Genomic DNA, 23,210 nt, shown 5'->3' on the forward strand with positions numbered 1-23,210 from the left:
GGCGAGATTTAGATAGACTGTGTGAACCACCTTACCCTCATCTATGGCTTTGGTGACTGCTTCAAAGAAGTCTGTCAGGTTTAGGAGACATGATCTGCCTTTTACAAACCCGAACCTTGTGGGGTCCAGAGTTTGAAAATTACCAATGTCTTTATTTATGAGTCCCATGATGATACATTCCATGGCCTTGCAGACTAGGCTCATCAGACTAATGGGGCGGTAGTTCCTGGGGTCCATTGTGGCTCCCCCTTTGTGGAGTGGGATAACCATCACAGTGCACCATTCAATGGGCACAAAGCCTAAGGTGAGCCTATGATTGAACATGGTACTTAGGTGGGGTGCCAGTTCATTCTGTAGTTCATGTAGAATGCAGCCTGGGATGTTGTCTGGTCCCATGAATGCTGTGTTCTTGGCTTTGGAGAGTGAGGTTTTTACCTGTGCAGCCGTGATTACAGTAACTTTGCATTCTTCTGGTATAGAGATGGGCCCTTTAGGGGGTGAGAGGGGGGTAAAGTTAGCACTGAACCTATCTGCCAGGATGTTGGCAGTATCAGTTGGTTCTGTATATTTAGTGCCATTGTGCTGTAACTCAGAGCAGATCTGAGTGTTGCCATTGAGATTCTTGACATAGCTATAGAATGCTTTGTTGCTGTCTTTAGAATCATGGCGATTTTGTTTTCATAACTAGCTTTGGAGGATTTTATGAGGCATCTCAACTTCTTACTGAGGCTGACCAGGAAGTTCCCCCGATCATGGGATTTTACTCTTTTTTGCAACAGTTTCTTTCTTCTGTTGTAGAGTTTGTTTCTACCAGAGCACTTAAGTGATCTATCTAACTAAAGTAACTTCAGGCCTCAACTAAAAGCTTATGTTGTCAAATGGAGTCAGTGAAAATGCTTCTGTCCTGGGCAGATCGCCTAATCTAAGCACAGTGCTCTACATGCCCAAAAGCATATCTCCAGCTACCTTGGAAAATGCTTGTCAGTCACAGTCTCCAGCATACGGTATATTTTGTATATTTTGTATATGTCACAATCAGACTTTAATCAATTATACTTCATTGTATCTTCTCAATGCATGGATATGGCATTACTGGTAATTTTCTCCTTGTTATGCCTTATACAATATATTTTATACGTGTACTACATTGCCCATTTTTTTGGTATCTCTGTACAACCTAGTTGGGCTTGAAAGAGGTCTGTTGAGATCAGTGACTGCCCCAGTGAACAAACTTAAATAAATAAAGCTGCATCTTTCTTATATTGTAATGAATGGAAAGTACAAGACAAGTCTTAGTTCTTTTTAATTCTACAAATTGCCTCTATCATTTTGATTTTTTGCAAATAATTCTTGGGGACTTGCTCACATCTTTTGGGACTATTTTTACTGCTCTTTTTAATTTATCTTAAGTAGTGATTTGGGTTATGTGTTAGTTTAGGTATGCTAACATGAGAGGGAGGTATTGCCCTGTCTATTTTGTGTGTATATTGTGCAAAATTATTTTTTTAATTAAACTAAAAATAAATGAGTTTAAATTGATGCTTTTAGGTGAGCCACTAAGTTGGGTGCATGTTGTTATATCTGTTTTGAGTACATAGCTTTGAAACTTTTATGTTAGTTTTTAGGAGGTAATATAAATACTTCTGGTGTATGGGTTTTCACCTTTAATTTCTCCAAGACTTTTGGGTTTCCAATATCAGGATGGGAATAGATCCCCATTCCTAAGTAAAAGTATGATTAAAGTTCATGAAATTGAGATTGTTTCACTCTTTGATGTTATTCAAACTTGCTGTCTGCAGCACCTGCAATGTACCCAGAAATGACTATTTTTGCAATTCATATGGAGTTACATTGTATCGGTAATATATCTAAATGCAGTGTACAACTGTATTTTCTTTTTTATGAAATCTATTGCTCCTACTACTATTGGAACTGTCTGGGTATCCTTCTTTCCTGATGCCCTTGTTTCTGCCTGCAATTCCTGGTATTTTATGGCTTTGTGTCTCTCTGTGTGTAAGACAGTGTAATCACTAGGTGCAGCAATTTTAATGATCAATGTTACTTTTGTCTTCTTTCCTGGACTAGTATATCTGGTTTTCTCACAATTATTTTTTTGAACTGTTGGTAATGGGAGATCCCATGTGATATAAACTTCATTATTTTATCAGTAGCTCAAACGGTAGCACACTCACCATTTGAGTTAAAAGATCAGAGGGCTGTTGGTTCTATTTCCACACCAGGTACTTAAATAAATTTTTTTTTTATTTGTTTTTTTTTTAGTCCTTTCTGTATGGTTGTAGGGCATGGAGGGCAGCAATGCCAAGCTGTGCTCACATATAGACAGCTGACACCTGCTAGACATCTAAAAATAGAAACTGGATGTCATTAATTATAGCTACGTATTTTTTTTTCTAATTGCTGTTTGCTCAGTGCAGAGTGCCGCAGAGCCGAGCGGTGTTCATACATACATAACCAACAGTTGCTAGACATCTAAAAATATAATCCAGATGTAAATAATTATTTATTTATGGGTCTATTTAAGCATGTTTGCATGGCACACCATGGTGCTTAGCAACTCTAACAGGTAGCTCAGTAGTATCTGTGAAGGTATATTTGTTTTCATAATATCTAAGTAGCTAAATGAGTAGAGATACATCTTAATGCTTAGTAGGTCCTGGGTTTGAGCCCATAGCAGTACTAAAATGTCTGTAATTTAATTTATTATATATGTTTAATTTTAAAAACAAATTTGTGAAATATGGCACTGCTGCACTATGCTGAATACTGATTAAACATGCTAATGGCTACTGCTGTTCTCATGGTCCTAAGCTTAGCTAAAACCTTGGTTGTGCTCCCTTTTATGCTGCCTAGCTCTGCTTACTGGTTTGCGTGCTGCTAAGTGATGTCGTGCTTTTTTGAATGTAGTTCAATGATATGTAAGGATGGGAAAACAGCCTATATTAGGTGCAATAGGTGGGAACTCTGCACCATTCTGTGGAGTCTCATCATCTGTTGATATGGCAGGCGGTGCTGGTGAAAATGTACAGTTTCAGGCAAAGAGATGGGATGTTCAGGAGTCCAGAATCTTTGTTGAGTCCCTGGTAAAAAATGATGAACCAGGCTGATGCAGGGCTGTTTCCAGAGCTTGGAATGTAAGGAGAAGGCCTGGGACTGGTTGGTCAGGGAACTCACCAGTGTTACTAGTTCATAGGTTCATAGGTTCATACTAGGCTATCTGCCCTGGGGCAATTAGAAGCCTAGCCCGATTCTGTATGGCTTACGCCACCCCTTGATTTGAGTATACTGTGCCCTTTTTTAAGGTTTAGTTTACTGTGCCTCTGTCTAATAGTGACACAGGAGTAATCCCTGGGACAAACCTACGATCCCCCATCCACCTATCGAAATTCTTCTTGAAGAGATTCAGTGAGGTGCTCTGCCTCACATGAACTGGAATTCTATTCCAGAGCGAAGGGAGCCTCTGGGTTATGAACCTGTCCCTCCAGCAAGTTCTATTTATTTCTGTGCTGAGGTTCAAGTCCCTCGAGCGTGTGGCTCTAAGGGATTTAGATTTACTGAGGTGGAGCATGTCCATTAATTCTGGATTTGACATAGCTTTGTATGTCAGGCATAGATCGCCTCAAGTAGGCGGTATGCAACTGAGTAGAGCTGGAGTTTTTTAACCGAGCAGTATATGGCATCTGTTTGAGACCCTTGATCCTCTTGGTGAGATACTTTTGGGGTCTTTCTAATTGCTGCAGGTGTCGGGTAAGGTACATCCCAAAAGGGGCATTGTATTCTATGATGGGCCTGATGAGGGATGAATAAAGGGCACGATTACCTCTCTTGATCTAGATGTGAAACCCTTCGTGATGAGGTGGGCTATGTAGAAGGTCTTTCTAACCACTTTGGCAATGTGGTTTTCAAAGGAGAGATTGCTATCAACTTGGGTCCCCAGGTCCCTAATAACTTTCTCTGTACTTAATGGGTTTCCGCCTATGTGGTAATTTGTGGGCACATTTTTTGCCAAAGGGTATGACTATACATTTTTTGGCATTTAGCTTTAAACCATGGCGCTGGCACCAGTTATCTGTCTCTGTGAGACCTTTTTGAAGGATGTTTGTGTCAGCTGGAGAGTTGATTATGGCGCCCAGTTTGCAGTCGTCTGCGAACTTGGTGAGCCATAGTCCTCCCACGTTTGCCTGTACCTCGGAAAAGTATATACCAAACAAGAGTGGTCCCAGGACAGAACCCTGTGGGACGCCACTTGTGACCGGTTTTGAGTCTGACATGGCTCCAGCAACTCTCACTCTGTGGGTTCTGTCTCTGAGCCAGTTTGTGATCCATCTTGTGACATAGGGGTTTATATTTAAGCTGGATAGCTTATCTATGATGCCCGAGTGGGGTATTGTGTCAAATGCCTTTGCAAGGTCCAGATAGGCTGTGTGGACTACCTTCCCTTCATCTATGGCTTTGATGACTGTTTCAAAGAAGTCAACCAGGTTCAAAAGGCAGGATCTGCCCTTGACAAAGCCGAACTGGGTAGGATCTAGTGTCTGTAGGTCCCCAATGTCTTTGTTTATGAGCTCCATGATGATCCTCTCCATAGCCTTGCAGACTAAGCTAGTCAGGCTTATGGGGCGATAGTTTCCAGGGTCCATAGATGCTCCACCTTTGTGGAGTGGGACCACTGTTGCTGTACGCCATTCTGTGGGCACATATCCTGTAGTGAGGCTGAGATTGTATAGCTGTTTTATTTGAGGGATTAGTTCCTCTTGTAGTTCATGTAGGACGCAACCTGGGACGCCATCTGTTCCCATGGAAGCAGTGTTTTTTGCTTTGGAGAGGGCAGCCTTCACCTGAGCATCTGAGATGTTTGGGAGGCAGCCCTCTGCCGGGATAGATATTTGCTCTTTTGGGGGGGGGGTGGAGAAGTTTGCACTGAACCTGTCTGCCAGGATATTGGCGATGTCTGTGGGTTCAGTGTATTTTTTGTCATTTAGAATCAACTCAGAACAAGTCTGGGAGTTGCATCCCAGGTTTCTAACATAACTGAAAAAAGCCTTATGATTGTCTTTGGTGTCCTGTGCAATTTTTCTCTCGAAGCTGGCCTTGGAGGATTTTATGAGGGATTGTAATTTTTTGCTAGTACTGATCAGAGATGCCTTCCCTATTAGGGTTTTGCTCTATCCTGTAGTAGCTTCCTCCTTCTGTTGTACAGTTTATTTATGGCAGGGGTCCCTCAAACTCAGGAACCTCACATGGCCTTCCTGAAAACAATGGAGGGATAATGTATCTCCCAAACACCATCATACTAGGTGACTTCAACTACCCCTACATAGAACACTACTCAAGCCCAAGCACTCTAGCCCAAAGGTTCCTGGAGTTCATAAACTCAAATGCCATGGAACAACTAGTCACCATCCCCACAAGAGGAGGGATCACAATGTTTTGCCCCTGAGCCAGTGGTAAACATTACTCAAACGCTGAATCACTTACAAATGCCTACCAGCACCTACAGGACTGCATGGATCAGGCAATCCCAAACAAAACTAAGACTCTGGTGGACCCCAGCCATAAACAAGCTCTACAACAAAGGAGGAAGCTACTACAAGATAGAGCAAAATGAGAGAAAAAAGGAAACTCCCAGATATGCTCAGAATTAGTTCAAAATGATGTGAGATTACTGAACCACATACTGGCTGACAGGTTCAGTGCAAACTGAGATATCTATACCAACATCTCAAAAACACAGCATCCATGGACAGCTGTTTAATCTTAGCCTCACCTCAGGATATGTAACCGTCCCATTAGCTTGACAAGCCTTATCTTGGATCATAATGGAACTCATAGGCAGTCCATACAGCCTACCTCGACCTGTATCATCACAGAACCCACAGGGTCAGAGTTGCTGGAGCCATGTCAGACTCAAAGCCTGTCACAAGTGGTGTCCCACATACTTTTCTGAAGCACAGATATCCTTCAGAAGGGCCTCACTAGCTACCATATAGGTGGCAATCCACTGAGCACAGAAGAAGTCATCAGGATCTTATGATTGAGTACAATGCCCCATTCGAAATGTGTATCTGAGACACCTGCCAGCTGGAAAGGCCCCACAAGTTCCTCACCAAAAGGATAACTCCAGCTCTATGGTGACCTGTGCCTGACATATAAGGCCATGTCAAACCCTGATTTGATGAATATGCTGCACCTCAAAAATCTAGATAACATGCTGGAGGGACAGATTCATCAGCCTTGTTCAAGAGAATCTTGACCAATGGATCAGAGGCACAGCAAAATAATAGGCATAGTTTTATCACCAGACTGGATGCCTGCCTTTGGATGATTGGGTCTTGGTTTTGTTTGGGATAGCATGATCCATGCATTCCTGGAGATGTCCGTAGAATGCATTTATATAGGATTCTGCAGTTTGGGCTGTAGTTTCCACTGGCCCTGGGGCCTTGAAGGATTCCACTTCGGTTTTGAGAAGTGAGAAGTTCGCTTTTGAGAAGTTTTTCACTGTGGTTTTCTGGGCTGGGGATGGGGTCGGGATGTGGACATCCAGTGAAATTAATTTATGGTCTTATCTTACCAATGAGGGATATACTTCTGGTGTGGAGCATAGAGTCCCCATGTTGGTAATGATCAGGTGTGCAGGGGATACTACGAGCACTAGTGAGTGCTACTAGTATCCTTTGCACAGGTGAGCAGTGTTACCACCATTTTGATTACCTGAAGAAAAGAGGGGAACTTTGGACACCTGAGTCTGAGGCATGAGCTGGGAATGCCCCACAAATATCTAAGTATGTTTGCCACTGTTTTATCAAACTGCAAGATGAATGTCTGCAAAACTGATATGCATAATGGTGTGCTTCTCTTCCAAGAGCTACAGCTGATATGGCTCACAATGTTGAATGCCATGCTGGGCACCTGACCAGGTTTCACCATGAGTGTGGTAAGTACGGATTTATTATGCTAACTGAAGTGGAATAAGCAAGAAAGAGTAAAGCATTTACTGCAATAAAGCATACACAATAAAAACTGTAGTGCAATAAATGGGTAAGTAAAACTGTAGTGCAATAAATGGGCAATTAGAGCTATAGTGCAATAAACAATACCAATAACAGTAAGAAAACTGGTGTACAGCAGGATTGTGTTGTCATACCATTGTGGTAGAGCTGTATGCATTGCTTGTCTATCGTAAGGTTGTTGCAGTCAAGCGTAACACTGTCTCCAAGCCAATATCAGTCGCATAATGCTCTCTTTTCCTTCTACTCCAGGTAATAAAAGCATATGGGTGAGGTAGTCCACTCTATGGGCATACATTGTCTGTGGTCTTCACAGATATTAATCAGCAATACCAATAAAGTGTTAAACAGCATTGTTGATTCCTAAAGAGATCTGTCTAAATATTTCCAGTACGGTTGTATTCCTTGCATGCCTGTACTAAGCTGCTGCAGCCAATGTTACATTTTTTGCAGATGTCCCCTGCAGTCACAGCTATTGGGTTCTATTCCCATGCCTGCCAACTAAGGCATGACAGATGTCTAGTTTATATACTGTACAGAAACATGCCTCTCAAGTGTCACAATTTCTCATAATGTAATTAAAACTGAATAATCCATCTGTCACAGGGTTACCAGAAAAATTATTACCTGGAATTCAATTTATTACGAAATCCACTTACAAAACACTTTGGTAGTTATATAAGTCCGCAATATGTGAAAGTGTTATGTGTAGTAATGTACAGACATTTGTTATTGCTTGGAGCATACTGACCCATGTTAGCAGCTTGAGGGGTATTTACGTGCTATATCAGCTATAGGAGAATTGTAGCTACTATACTCAAAAATGACACTACATGCCTGTAAAGTATCTGTTATCAATGTTTTCAGGGATATACTCTGCATTGTCAGTAAAAGAATGTTTCTCTCTCTCTCCCACCCCTTATCTTCATTTACTTATTATTAGTTATTATTATGATTTAATATTAACATATTTTGTTAAACTAACTATATTTTTTGCAAACTGTAATGTATTATTGTTATGTTTTATTATGATTCAATATTAACATATTTTGTTAAACTAACTGTTTTGTTGGCATTATGGTTTACTTCTTACTGGCATGCTATTACCATATTGACTGTTATGTTACTTATTGTTGTGTTACACATAATATACATTAATACTTATTTGGATTGATAAATATGATGTTCCATCCTGTTAATACTAACAATGCTTTGGTTATTACTAACCTTAACTTATTGCTATACCTCATTTACCACAGCATGTCAGGGTAGGCCAGTCCCAGCTGATCCAATGACCTTGCCTCATCTAGCTGTGGCACCAGGTTCCAGCATGTCTGAGACCCAGACCGATGGCACCCCCTCTGCTTCCCCTGCACCACCTGCGGTGTCAGGCAGTACTGCCCCATGGGACGGGGCCAGGCTACCCTCTGGGAGCGCTGGTGGAGGGGCAGTCATCACTTGGGCTGAGCTGTTGATTTGGTGCATAGGATAGTCTACCATGGGTTTGACTGATGCCTGCACCAGATTGAAGACATACTGGCAAACTTGGTAGGGCAGCCTCACCCTGGTGCCTAGCCTCCATCAGTCCCAACCCTGGGGAGCAGTGCAGACAGTCTCATGGGTGGGGATGTGAGTCATACTGCTGCCTTGTGGAGGCCCATGGGATTTAGATTCCACAACACCTTCCATATCCATGGTGTACACCCCCTAATGTGTCACACACTGCCCCTGTCTGCTGCCTTGTTTGTCTTCTCTGTCTGCAAATGCATCCTCACCTACTCAGCTTACCTCCCCCACACATACCTATGTCCCTTCCCAAATGTTACACTCTCAACTTAAAAAAAAAAGGGCACCTGTCAAAAAAGAAAAAAACATCATCCCATACATAGCTCTCCATTTCACAGACGTGTCCACTGGACACACGTAATTTAGTCCAACTGACTTGAAAATGTAGTTATGCTGTCCTCACCCCTCTCTCTGGAGGTCAAAGTTCAAAGCCATGTACAAATTCTGTCAAAGTGCACAGTTGTTGGTGTACAAGAAATGGATAGCTATGATTCTTTCCTACACCCTACCTGCACATCCCTACCTGCATTTCACTATGTTTTTTTCTCTGCTTGTACCCCATTTCACCACTTTCCTATCTCCCCATTTTTCTTTTCTTTATATTTTTTACTGAGGTGCTGCATGATGCACCATGTCGCAGAGCTATAGTCAATATATATATATATATATATATATATATATATATATATATATATATATATATATATATATATATATATGCCTTTAAAATTGTAATACACACTTACAAAATAAACACCTGTCCCATATTTTGAACCCAAGACCATCACATCTGTAGACGACTGCATTAACCTGCTACACCACATAACTCTTAATTACAACAGGTGGTTAAAACAAAACATAGTAATTGACAGTTAAAGTCATTAAGCGTGTTTCAGCGGAACTGCTCACGGTGCCACCTCAAACAAACTTGATTAAAAAGCAATGGAAAAAGTGAGTGTGTACCTCGGACACCACTAGAAATCCAAAGACATAATAACGGATGTAAGTGAGGCCTGTGATTTCAGATAAATGTACCCTTTTATCAGCAACATGTAGAAAGACACCTGCTAAGGCATTAATGGCAAAATACATGTTCAACTAGGACCCTGGTGAAGAAATACATTCATATAAAGCCATGCACATACTGACGAATGTAAAAAATGTTTGCTACAGCCTGTATGTGTGCACATATATTTTGCAAGTACAACTGCTGTAGCAATAACTCAGTAACTCAGTCTGTTAAATCCCTTGCAAATAGTACATTTTGCCACACAGAGTCCTGGGTTCAAATCCAGTAGTGTGTAGCACTGGAATTATAGTATTGTTATATTTATCCCCCATGTCACTAAAGCACGCAACAAACATGTGGCCTAGTACTCTGTTAGTGATACTGTTGCCTTACATACTTACCTTAAACACATGCCTTAATTGGACTGGAAAGGGTAGCCTCACTCTGGATCTGCTTCTACAGCATGACTGACACAGCTTCCACAGTTACTCTTACAACTTGTTGTCCTCCAAAGTGTTCACACTCTCTGCCTATACCTATTACCTTCAGCAGCAGCTGCAGCCTGTAGCACACCATTCTCTATGTAAAGGTTGCTGGTACAGACCTACCCTCTGCAATGAAGTAGTCTCTTCACCCCAGTAACATTGAGCACAACATATCAGAAAGGGTCCGTAATCTACATGAAGGCTTTATATATTGTACTGTGGTTGCATGTGCTTGGCTGATGATAGTGCACATCAGTTGTGTTGGTTGAAATTAGTATTACAGAACCACAGATTAGTTAAGAGGCAATCACCTGCTGATGAGAAGCATGTTAAAATGGCAAGCAGCTGGCTATGGGAAACCAGTCTGTATGATACTTTCCTCAGACTGAACATGCGTATGCAAAATATCAACTATCAGCACATATCAGCAGAGGAGTGCTATACTCCATCAGGTATGTAACCATTTTTTTCCATCAGGATGCAGATGTGTGAATATACTTATGAGGAATAGGGATCACAGCAATAAGCTATTCTTAGAACTGTGATAATGACATGTCAATGATCTCCAGATTTATTACACATACAAAGGATATACAATACCTCAAAGGTAGAATGTATAATGTCAGTGTAGCAGTGTAGCATATTGGGCTTATGGGACTCCCCCTACATATTAGTTGTAATTGCACACTGCTATTTATTTTGCCCAGTTTTCACATATTATTGTGCATAGGGGCTGGAAGCTGTTAAAGACTTGGGGGTAGAGGGTGAGAGGGGCACTTAGTGATCTAAAAAGGGCAGTTTTTTTTTAAACTATTTACTACCACAACATAAGTTCACATAGAATGCATTTTAAGTTTAGCCAATTTCCCATTTGGTGCTTGAGTTAACATTTCCTGATTGGTCTTACCTATCCCATGACTGATAATTGTAGATTAGCCCTAGTGAGAATAACTGTGATGATACCATAGATAATTTGAGGGGACCTATGTAATGGATGTAGCATTTAGGAACTGTCTCTATCCATTAGTAGCATGAGGGGTAATCCTGGAGTACATTTTCTATTACCCATCCTTGGGTCCAAGTTGCATTTGAATATAGACAGGGATGAGCTTTGTTTTACTTCAATGGATAGTCTGTAACGCCCTGCTGCTCCAGCAGCAGCCCCCTCCCCAGCCACTCCAGTGTTCCATTACTTGGCTATTCCCCTCAGTTACATAAACACTGTTCAAACCTGTCAGCGTGCATACCATTACTTTTACAATGATTACAGAAATTGAAATAAAATAGCACAAACACTGAGCCATTTGCTAAACAAACAATACAGTCTTGCAATGAAAACAGGCGTAGCATGAGCAATAAACTTCTCTGCCCTTGAAACTCACATTCATTGAAAGGGTATGAAAACCCACATTCATTTTGTATCTGGCCAGTGGAGGACTAAGCTTAACTCTGGGTTGTTTTCAAACCATAGGCTCCCTACAAATTTTTAGGGCCATGCATACACATATGCATTCTTTGATTCACCTTCCTGATTGTATTAAATTATATTCCTTGTATAATACAGCACCACTTATTAGAATGTGTTTTAAATTTGTAGTTTTGAGCAGTCTTCTCGGAAGCATTGAAACAAAATGTATGCCCCAGTAATGACAAAACTACCAATTTCAGAAAATTTCAACCATAAAAGGCCACTCAAACGTTTGTCATTATAATCCACCAATATCAGTAAATATGCAAAATCTCTACAGAAGTAAAGTCATCTAAATAATTTCACATTAAAGGGATCTGTAACTAATGAAGAGGTTGGTGCTAGCAAACAACTTTATATTTCATTGTTTCATCTACAAATAAAGTGCCTGTTGCCCTTGAAGAATAAATTACCTATGCTACATTAAAAAATGATAAACTAGTAATATTGGAATAGGGAATGGATGGCAACCTGATAACAGGTTCATAGTTAATAGGTAACTCCACCAGAGGAGGACATTCACATGACTGCAGCATCCACTATCTTTAAAGCACAACACAGTGCAGTATCAGTGATCTATCTCCATACTGTGGAAGTAGAACCCACAGCCTTCTGCATCAAAAGCAAGTATACTACCTATTGTGCTACTAACAATACAAGAAGATGTGGCATAAGCAGCACTAAACTTCTCTTCCCCTGAAGCTCTGAGCTCCTTGCAAAATCCTCACTCAACTCCTTAAATCACAAGTGGTGATACAGGTAGAGAACTCAGGCTCTTGTTTCTTGTACCTAAGGTGCAGGGTTTCTGCCTGAGCAACAGTAACCACAAGTTATACCTAACTGAGGCATTTATACACACACACACACACACACACACACACACACACACACACACACACACACACAAAATACAATCCCACCAGCAAACATCATATGGGCAACATGTAGGCAGGCAATGGAAGTTTAATTTTGCACCTCGGACTGTATTTGGAGTAAATGATGTCACCATAGGTGTGGGCTCTCGCTCAATGATCCAGTGCCCTTGATTGTGGAAGATGATGTTTTGGGTAGAGATTTAAGTAAGCAACAGCATAGAGAATGGAAATAGGAATTGTGACTGGGGTAATATTCCACGGGGGCTAGACAAGACAAGATGGTCTTCTAAAAGTGGGGGGTGCTCCCTCCCCCTCGCTCAATGGTTCTGGCACCCTTGTTATCAGGGGGGTGTTGGCCCTTGGGGACACACTACAATAGGCTCCAGTGTGGGCCATAAGATCATGCAGCAGTATCTGTCATGGATATACGGGAATACCTGACTATTGATAGTATTCTAGTTGTATCCACACCCTTTGGAATATGACATGTGTGATCAAGCAGTGGATATTGCCAGCCATTCTGTCTTTGCTGTATCTCTAAATAGTATACTTCCACATATGTGAACCTGACATGTGTACCCATGTTGTTGTCTTTTGGGAAACGCATATGCACAATGCCGTTCAGCTTTCACAGATGCAGACAATGAGTTGATACTGGAAGGACTACGTCAGTACCATGAAGTCCTATTGTCTAGGGGGAGGCACAGTAGGGAACAGTGGGAGGCATTGTGGACTGACATTGTCTGTGATGTCAATACCACAGGTCATCAAAACAGGACATATGAGCAGGTGCGACACTGTACAGTGGACATGATCAATGCTGCACCCAGAAGAGTAGCAGATGTAGCCAGGGATCATGGCACCACCGGTGGAGGACCTGCAGCAGAACAGCAACTCTCAGCCACAAAGGAATTCCTGGCAAATCTAGACACACAAGACAGTTCCCAGGCATCCATCACACTCTACATTGTGGATGTGGGTGCTACAGTTTCCATGGCAGAGGAGCGTGCAGGTAAGCTCAGGTTGTTCAGCACTGCAAAACCATAGCATTCAGGGTGTGAGGGTGTACATAGTCTTACATGGGTGTCAGGTCTGTCTGTTTTGGGGGGGGGTAACTGCAATTTGACTATCATGCTCAGATTTTGGCCACTATAACAACACAGTAACTAATATAAATGTGAGATATATGGATGTATTAGCATGTGGTGTGGAACATGTGGTGATACTGACATTACCTCTCCCTCAACTTTTCACTAGTCCATCAAGTATCACACAAGCCCGGGGTCCTGCTCCTGGTAAGCATGACACTGTTTTGTTATTGATGTATGTTTACAGCAGTGTAATCCCTAGACTGTCATCATATGTCTGCTGCCTGTGTTGTTGTACTGTTGGCATGATTGCCAAATGCACACTTATTGTCTGACTGTACACATGTTAGACTTATACCTATGCCTTGTAATTGTGAACATACTGATAGATGTGACAGTATTGTCATAACAGTACAGAGTGTCATATGTGCCAACTGTGCAGAGTCAACACTAATGTCAACAGTGTACCTCACTGTTGCTGATGAGATTGCAGTGTAATGAGAGTTTATTTACAAGTAACTACAGCTGTTAGTGGAAAGAGTACTTTCCTTAAGTCCTACTATATGAGGTTGGGTTATCAACAGGTCTGCCATAGTGGCAACAGTGCATAGAGCCTTACATATATCACAACATAGTACTGCAGAGCATAGTAGTGCAGCTAATAATGCAGTGCCTTTTGCTTTCTTATCACAGGTAACAAGGGGGTTGGTGTCTCTCCTCTACACAACCTGATGTCCTGAGGTTTACATATAGTCTTAAACAACACCCTCTACTTCATGGTGACATTCACTCCAACCCAGGACCAAACAACAACACCCCAATAAACCCCCACCTATCTCATCCCATCACCCCATTCACCTCCACTAGTACCCCTTATTCTCTGCTCATAGCACATCTCAACATACATAGCTTAAACAATAAAATTAGCCAACTACACACTCTGCTAGACATACATTAATTTGATATCCTATGTTTAACAGAGACTTGGCTCAAACCAGTACCAAAGGGCAATGAAATCATCCCACCTCGCTATAATATCTTAAGATTAGACCGAACAACCAAAAAGAGTGGAGGGGTAGCAATTCTGTACAAATCTGAGTTACATGTTACTTCACTAGATGTACAACTGTCTTTAAATAGTAATGCTGAAATCCTCATCTCTAAACTTCAGCTCAGGTCAGTGCTAGTAAATCCATATATATAATATGCTCCTACCTACCTCCAGGCAATAACATCAACATCCTAGAAAATATCCTCTGCTGGCTTTCTACATCCTTCCCACAAGAAACCATTGTACTTGGTGATTTTAATATAGATTGGAATAGCTGTACCTCACCCAAACCTACAACCCATATTAACCTTTATGGCTTTTCCCAATCACCACCCGAACCAGAATCCATAAACCAAGTAGCAAAGAAAGTACCTTAGACTGGATCTTAGTAAATAACCATCCCCTCTCTTACAAAGCAGGTACGCTTCATGATATTAGTGACCACTCACATACTTACATAATCAGACAAAAAACCTTTATTCCCAAATAAACTATCTTTAAAACTACCCAGAACAAAAAAGATTTTAACCCAGCAAGCTTCCAAGCAGAGTTTCAAGCCTGTGACTGATAAAAAAAAAACTTCTACTTTAAACTCCAGCAAAAGCATCAACAAAAACCACAAACTTTCTGGTCAGGTATAAATAGACTTCTACACCCAGGCCATTCCAAGACACCAACCCCATCAGGTCTCTCCCTTAACATTGCCAACCAGATTGCTGAGGCTTTCAATACCTTTTTTACCGAAACCGTAGAATCTCTAGTGAACTCCTTACCAACTGTTAGCTCAACTCTCCCATCCTCATTAGCTAGGATACCTCCTACCTTTCATTTAAAACCAGTTCCTACATCCCTCATCTACACCCTACTTCACAAACTTAAACCATGTACCCCCTCAGCTGATCTACTGCAAATTGCAGCAAAAGTACTTGCCTATCCCATTTCCATCCTAATTAATAGAACCATTACTGAAGGCTCCATCCCATCTCTCTGGAAAATCTCTCACATTATCCCACTTCACAAAGGTGGTAACTCCACTGAACTCTCTAACTTTTGCCCCATAGCCTTACTCTCTCCTTTAGCCAAAATCATGGAAAAATGCATCCACCAGCAACTACTTGATCACCTTCTCCAAAATAACCTACTAGCTGACTGTCAGCATGGTTTTAGGCCCTTCCATAGTACTACTACTGCTCTCTTATCCTTCTCTGACTGCATTAACAAACATCGTAATAACAGCATGCTTTCCTCTGCACTCTTTATTGACCTCTCTAAAGCCTTTGATATGGTTAACCGTCAGACACTTCTAAACATGCTCAAATTACTCTCACTTGACATACAGGCACTACAATGGTTCAAGTCCTACTTAGAAAATAGACAACAAGCTGTCCTTTGGGGCAATAACCTATCCACATATCTCCTTATTACCCTTGGTGTCCCTCAAGGCTCCATCCTGGGACCTCTCCTTTTCTCTATATTCATTAATGATCTAAATGTAAATCTTCCTCAACCTACCTGCATACAATATGCAGATGACTCCACATTAATTTGTGCTGCCTCTTCTTCAGCTGAACTCCAATCCATCACCCAAACAGTATTTAAGCTAGTAGAAAACTGGTTCCTTCAATGGTGTCTCCTCCTAAATGCCAAAAATCACTCTATTTACTCCAACACTAAAATCCTCCCCAATAGATCTCACAGTTATATCCAACAATGGTACTGTCATAGCACCTGACCCAACCTCCAAACTCTTAGGCGTAATAACTGACCACGACCTGAACTTTGACTCACATATTAACTCAGTTATTAAAACTTTAAACAGAAAACTTGGTTCCCTTTACAGGATAAAACCTTTCCTTACCCCCGAAGCCAGAACTACCATTGCCCATACCCATCTGATCTCTACCCTCCTCTATGCCTCCCCCATTTATACTAATCTTTCCAAAAGCAACCTTAACAAACTGGCAACCTCCTATAACAACATTGCCAGATTTGCCACTGGCTCCTCATTTAGAACCCACCATTGTCAAAATCTTAAACAGCTAGGATGGCTAGAACTGCAAAACCAGCTACAATTTCAACAACTCACTATCACCCATAACATTTTGTGTCATCCCAGTAATACTCCTATTCTCTGTAGCCTTATCTCCCCCTACAAAAATCTTACTACCCTTCGCTCAGCAGATAAATTACTAGTAACCATCCAGAAGTCCTACAACAAAGCAGGTGATTCTCTTTTCTCTAATTCTCTAGGGAAAATCTGGAATAGGCTTCCCAGTAAACTAGCATCACTTACATCATTACCACTCTTCAAAAGACAACTAAAAATACTCCTTAAATCACAGTGGTTATGCCAGTGTACTAATCCAGACTAACACTGCCCCTGCACAGCATTACTGCATTCCTCCCTCCCAATACCCTTAAAGTGGGATTAGTAAACGTCCTTACTCTGATTCTAGTCTTGCCTTTTCTGGTAATTACCACTGAGTAAGTACGCTGTAACAATCAACCTGTTGTTAGCACATGTGTTCCACTCTGTATATATGCTAACTTGTTTGTGTTTTTTTTTTCACTTTGAGCATTATACTTCTAAACAACAGTAATAATTAGTTTGAATCTGTTCTTTTTTCCTAGTCTTCTACATGATGAATGTCAAACCCTTTCTTATGTAAACATACTTCTAGTAGTACTGTATTGTTTTAGTAAACTTTGTGGCCAAGTTCTTGATGTTAATCTCCATCCACAATGTATTAAATTTCTATTTTCTGAATTATTTAGTGTAATTGGAGCTTATCTCCCCAGGCCTCTACTGAAAATGGACATGTACCCAGTTGGACTAGCCCGGTCAACAAATGTAAAATAAATAAAATAATGTCAGTGTCTCCTCAGACTCTGATGATGATGATGATGGCCACAGTGTGGCATAGGTGAGGGTTTTGGGGGCTGAATCTGTCCCAGAGGTTGATGTCCCTCTTCCGCTTCTATTGTCACCACACACAGTCAGTATACCCACACATATCCAGTCCCTGGAGGCCACAGATATTGGACAGTCAGAGGGTTGGGACATTAAACAGAAAAGTGTGGCAACTATATCTCCAGTGCGTGTAGACACTGGTCATAGCCAGAAAGCTGGCTAGGTCCCACACAGGCAGATTGACAGAGGTGCTTGTAGGAAGCCTGCTGTCTGTCCTCCACCTGTTGCAGGTGTCACATCACAGGTCACTTGGCGCATGTTTCGGGCATCATGGAGCCCTAGGCACATTCTGAACAGAACACCAAATGTATGTTTAGGGTTATGGATGCAGCACAGTCTGACATATATGACTGCCTCCACTGCATTGGATCACCCTGGATCGGTTGACTGATGCAGTGGACAGAAGGTGGGCTGAGACAGTGTCCGTCTTCGACTGCACACTGTCTGTGCTGGAACATGTGGTTGGAGTTGAGCGTTGGACTCATGGACATAGGACAGCAACCACATCTGCTGAGAGTCCATATGACCATGCACAATCACACTCCCATAGTGGCAGTACATTTAGCACTACAGATCCACACCACGATGTGGCAGGTCATGAGTTCATAGTCCTGGGTGTTCCCACAGGGACACAGTCCCAGCAGACAGAAGTCACCATCAGATACTAGCACTGCTTCTGATCTTGGGCATGGAGATGCTAGTGCAACTCCTGGCAGAGCCAGCTCCTGTGTTCGGGGCTAGAGACGGTGAACTGTCAACTCTACCATGCATGGTCCAAAGCTGTCCAACATACACACATGTAGAGCTAGCACTGAGCTTGACTGTGTACATGCACACACTCACACACTACTTGTCAAATGCAGGTCACCTACAGACACACAGGGTACCTTTCCATTGCCCATCTTACCTGCTTCCCTGCCTGCCTCACACACATGCTGTCAACTGTTTGGGTCCACCTCCTGCACCCCCACACAACACCCTGTGCAAGTGATGATACCTGCGCCACATCTCTGTCATCCGTGCCATCAATGCAGGGAAATTAAGCTATGTGTCTGATGCATAGGGTGACTATATTAGTTAACATGTACTTGTGCAATGCAGTGTTATTTTGCGATGCCACTTGTAGTAGTTAATGACAGATACTGTATGCTGGCATTTGTCATGAGTATCCCACGTACTTTTGTGTACCTTATGTTGTATGATGTTGTAATGGTTGTATAGTTACATAATGGCAGGTGTGTCATGGACCTGTTAATGTTTCTGTCTCAGGGGTCTGTTGGGATAATCTATGGATACACAGCAACACAGCACAGCATGGTATGTCAGAACAGCATAAATATGTCTTCAGCAAGGTACAGCAGTATAAGTGCATGGCTCCATAGGTTCATATGTGTGTAACAGGCTAACAAGAACAATGGCAGCATTCAGCGTACTCATGCACCCTAATCTGTGAACAGGTCTGCTACCCTTGGTAAGTATCATCTGTGTTTTGGGAACTCACACATCTACAAGCTGTGGTGATGGAGATGACCTGTCTACAAATATCCTGTGTTCAGTACAGACAGTTTCCCAACACCAGTTATGATTGTTGTGTTCTGCATCCCATTGTGTAACCTGCACATGATGTGTGCCACAACAGATGTGTGCTTCACATGCATGGGGGGGGCCTGTTTCTTGTAGGGTATACTGTCTGTGTTACATACCTGTCTCTCTAGCATGTACTATATATACCACAGTGAAGTGATGTTGCAGGTGTGTAGAACAGGTGAAACATGTGTTAGTCCAGTCATGGATACACTTGAGGTACACAGTCGGATCTGACACCTCCCTGTATGAAGCCATACACATCCCCTCTAAAGCATGTAGGAGACAGACTACATATGTACAGTCGAGACACGGACTCCATAGGACATGTTATTTACACTGTGTATTGGTGTACTATGGAACCTGTGTGGTTGCTACAGTTGTACAATATGCCTGTGTAGTGACATAGCAAGAGTGCCATTGCACATGATGATAGGTATGATGACTGCCACAGTCAGTATAATAGTGACAGTCTGGGATTTACATCCCAAACCTGTCGGTATAGGTTGTACAACAGTGAATGCATCCCCACATCTTACTGATCAATGAAAGTCAAAGGCTACATTACTCTCTGTGTCCATAACTCCATGTGTAATGGCTCAACTGTGTGTGGTGTGTGGAAGGAGATGGTCAACAGACTTTGACTAGCTTTGCTAGGGATGGTCTGCACCTCTCCCCTAGGCTTTCAAATATTAGCTAAAACATTATCTTCCCCCATAGTGCCTTTTTTAGGTAATGCCAAACTGAAAGTACTTCCAACGTAGCCAATCAAAACCAAGAAAATCTAAAGGTATTACTGCTCAATGCTAGGAGCCTAAACAAAAAACTCTACTCCCTGGAAGCTCTCTTTACCTTAGAGAATGCTGATGTCTGTGCGGTGTCTGAGACATGGTTTAAAGCCGCGGACAGCATACCAACAGTGTAAGGTTATAATGCCTGCCACATATTTAGACCAGCTACTTCACAGGCAGGTACAATAGGTGGAGGTGTCCCTATTTACATCAGAAATAAATATACTTCAAGGCTGGTCAAACAGCACAATGAGCTTGAGCTGCTCCATGTTCAAATCACCATAGGTAAACTCCAGTTCCACTTCCTTGCAAGCGATAAGTCCTCCTCTATGACCCAGGAATCTCATACCATGTATTTAAACTTATTAGAAACACTAACCATCTAACCCAATACCATATTCATTGTTGAATTTCATTACCCCATTATTAAATGGGAATCCTATACGACATCAAATGTACATGCACAGAAATTCCTGGATTTTGTAAGCACAAACTCCCTGGACCAGATAGTCAATGCACCAACCAGGGGTGCAACCATACGGGATCTGATCCTCACTAATATGGAACAGTGCTGTACACCCCCTACTGTAATGCCTTCCCTGGTAAGATCAGACCACAAAATCATCTCCTTTAAAGTAAAAATAAAACCTGGACCCCCAGCTCAACTGGGAATATTCAGGAACTATTCTAAGGCTAACCTCCTGCTATTAAGTGAGAACCTGGCAACATTTCAAGCCCCTATAAACCCTGAGAACAGTTCTGCCTATGCAGAACTGTTCACAGAAACCATGTACAAGCATGTTAATAGCTGCATAGAGGCAGCTGTACCCACCAGGAAGAAGTACAGAACTAACTCAAAAAACAAGCCACCCTGGTGGAATTACAAAATCAATTAGATGTATAACAGGAGGAAGAAAACCATGACAGAAAATAGGAGGTGCAGCACCCAGAAGGATAAAAGCACTCATCAAACTAAACAAACAACTCAGAGGATAAATAAAGTCTACCAAAGCCAAATTTGAGGTAAGTTTGGCCTCCCAGCCTAGGACAACCACAAAGCATTATTTAGCTATGTCTGCAACCTCAACAATACACAATTGTGTGCAGAGCTCATTGTAAACAGAGCCATCTATACTGAGCCAAAAGATATAGTGAACCTCCTGGCTGATAAATTCAGCTCCAGCTTTACTCCCCTCTCCCTCTCAACCTTTCCACAGGAAACCTCATCAAATATAATAATAACAAAATTCAAGGTTTTTTGATGAACTTAGTCTACTGTTCTGTTTGTAAGTTGTATGTAGTCTGACACTGTATTCTTATCAAATGTTATGTATTGTATATATTTTTTTCTTGTTACTACTGCTTCTTTCATAAAATCACTATGTAAATGTCTGTTGCATATTTAGCTGGAGCTTTTCTTCCTGGGCCTCTGCTGAAAAAGGGCTACTAAGGTCAGTCAGACAAACCCGGTCAACAAATTTAAAATAAAATAAAAATAAAAAAAATAATAAATATAACTCCCCCTGCTATCACTGGGGAACAGGTCCTTAATGCTCCCTCTAAGACCAAAAAGACTGCATCAATGGGCCCAGACAATATCCCAGGATGCCTTCTAAAAAGCATGAAACATCACCTATCAGGGCCTCTGGAATTACTATTTAACTGTAGCCACCAAACAGGCTTCATGCCTCATGAATGGAGAAAGGCAACAGTCATCCTCTGCACAAAGGTGGGTCATCTATAGACCCATAAGTCTCACTAGTCTTATATGTAAAGCCATAGAAAGAATTATCATGGAGATGATCAATAGAAATATAGTAGACCTCCAGACACTGGACCCAACACAGATTTGTTTTGTCAAGGGCAGATCATGCCTACTCAATCTGATGGACTTCTTTGAGAAGGTCACCAAAGCAATGGATGAAGGCAAAATCGTTCACACAACCTACCTTGACCTGGCCAAGGCATTTGACACAATACCCCACTCGGGCATTGCTGACAAACTCAAGAGGTTATGTACAAACCCATATGTCACCTGGTGGATAGCAAGCTGGCTCATAAACAGGACACAGGAAGTTAGAATTGGGGAGTCCACCTCTACAAAGTGGCCAGTAACAAGTGGAGTCCCTCATGGATCAGTCCTTGGACCACTCCATTTTGGCATTTACTTCTCAGATGTCAAGGCCAATGTCCGTGGTCTCTGACTGACTAAATTTGCAGATGATTGCAAATTAGGAGCTGTCATGGAATCTCACACTGACACAAATGTTCTCCAGGAGAGGCTGGCACAGACAAATAGCTGGTGTCAGAGCCATGGACTAAATCTAAATGCCAAGAAATGCATAATAGTATCCTTTTGGAAGTCATCCATCCCTGGTAACTATCACACTGGCAACACACCCCTTAGAGTGGACCCAGTAGTCAGGGACCTAGGGACACACATTGATAGTAATCTAGCCTTTGATCATCACATGTCTACAGTGGTGAGGAAATCATTCTATATTGCCAACTTATAAACAAAGGTATGGCATCTAAGTCCAAGGAAGTCATTGTCCCACTGTATTTGGTATTCATCAGACCTATCATTGAGTACAATGCACCCTTTGCTATGTACCTAACCAGGCATATCCAACAACTGGAACGTCCACAAAGGTTCTTCACTAAAAGAATACAAGGCATAAGTAATATGTCCTCTGCAAACCACCTCAAGGCCCTATCCCTGTATTCTATCTCCTACAGGCTTTTGAGGGGAGATTTATGCTTGGCATACAGGACATTGTGAGACCCCACTCTGATGGAACTCCTGCATATCCATAAAACAAACAGTAGCAGAATTACCCATTCTAAAGACTTAAACCTTGTCTGTGATATGAATAGGACCTGCTTGAGAGATAGGTATGTATCCCAGAGACTACCCCATCTATGGAACAGGCTCCCCATCCATGTGAAGCAGAGTTCCTCCCAAACCCAGTTCAAGTGCAACTTGGGCAATTGGATGGGAAACCAGAAATTCATCCCTAGTTTGGCCCCTATGTCTCTAATGCAAACAGGTAACCTGTAAATGGTTCATCTCCCAGGCCTATGCTTACACTTATCAAGGGTATCAGAACTTATCAGAGATTTGGGATACATGGCTAGGCTTAAAAAGGCCCTTGTGGTCATTAGCCTATTAAACACATATGAACCTATTACTGACACCATTGGGATACCCCTGCAATCATACTGACACCACTGGCTATACACCAGCTATGCGGACAATGGCAACTGTGATACCTTTGCACAGATTTGGTGCATCCA

Source organism: Protopterus annectens, chromosome 6.part0, assembly GCF_019279795.1.
Source record: "Protopterus annectens isolate FY-2018-M chromosome 6.part0, PAN1.0, whole genome shotgun sequence".
NCBI classification, from domain to species: Eukaryota; Metazoa; Chordata; order Ceratodontiformes; family Protopteridae; genus Protopterus; species Protopterus annectens.